Genomic DNA, 803 nt, shown 5'->3' on the forward strand with positions numbered 1-803 from the left:
TGCCGGAGCCTGAGCCCAGTGCTGGCCTGGGCTGGACCAGTTGTGCCTGGTGCCTGTGGGGATTCGTCTGTGGGTCTCTGGGAGGGTGAAGTGGCAAATGGAAAAACGTGTCTGTGTTCAGCTGGGCCGAGATGAAATGAAGACAAATTGGAAGAAGAGACTTTCTGAACTGAAGGTTTCCAAGGTTTTATGATTGCAGGGTGATAATAGAGTGATTTCGTGGGACTCTGGACACCTCTACCTTTATACCACCATGCCAAGGTAGAATTTATCTCTTCCACCATAGTCTCTGTCCATTATCTTTGTCTTGTTCTTATCCCAGATGATAGTATTTGTAGTTTCTGCTTGCTTTCATCTTCTGTATCCCAGAAAGCAACGTATCCTCAAGGAAAGTCTTGCCTCTGCTGCCTTCTTCTTGGGCTGGTCTGCTTTGGCACAATGTGGAGGCTGCAGCATCTGGCGCGGGAGGAACAAATAAATACCTGAGACTTGTCTGATATTTGGCCTGAAATGGCAGCTGAAGGGTGTGATGTATGGCACGGAGGAAGACAAAAGGCAAAGCATCACTTAATGACTTTAATTCCCCTAGTCTGGGAAGCATTTAATTCGCCTAGTCTGGGAAACAGCAAAGAGGTACCGTTGGGCATTGCCTCATGCTGGGATAGGCCAGACTACGGTTTGTAGGTCAAAAGCATTTATAGCTAAATGCCCACGCTAAAGCCACGCTGCTCTGATTTTTTTTTTTCTTCTGGCAGATCCCGGTGCCGGTGGGATCACCCTGAGATGAGCCGCCCATAGCCAGG

The sequence above is a fragment of the Fulmarus glacialis genome, unplaced genomic scaffold, assembly GCF_000690835.1.
Source record: "Fulmarus glacialis isolate BGI_N327 unplaced genomic scaffold, ASM69083v1 scaffold35302, whole genome shotgun sequence".
In the NCBI taxonomy this organism is placed as follows: domain Eukaryota; kingdom Metazoa; phylum Chordata; class Aves; order Procellariiformes; family Procellariidae; genus Fulmarus; species Fulmarus glacialis.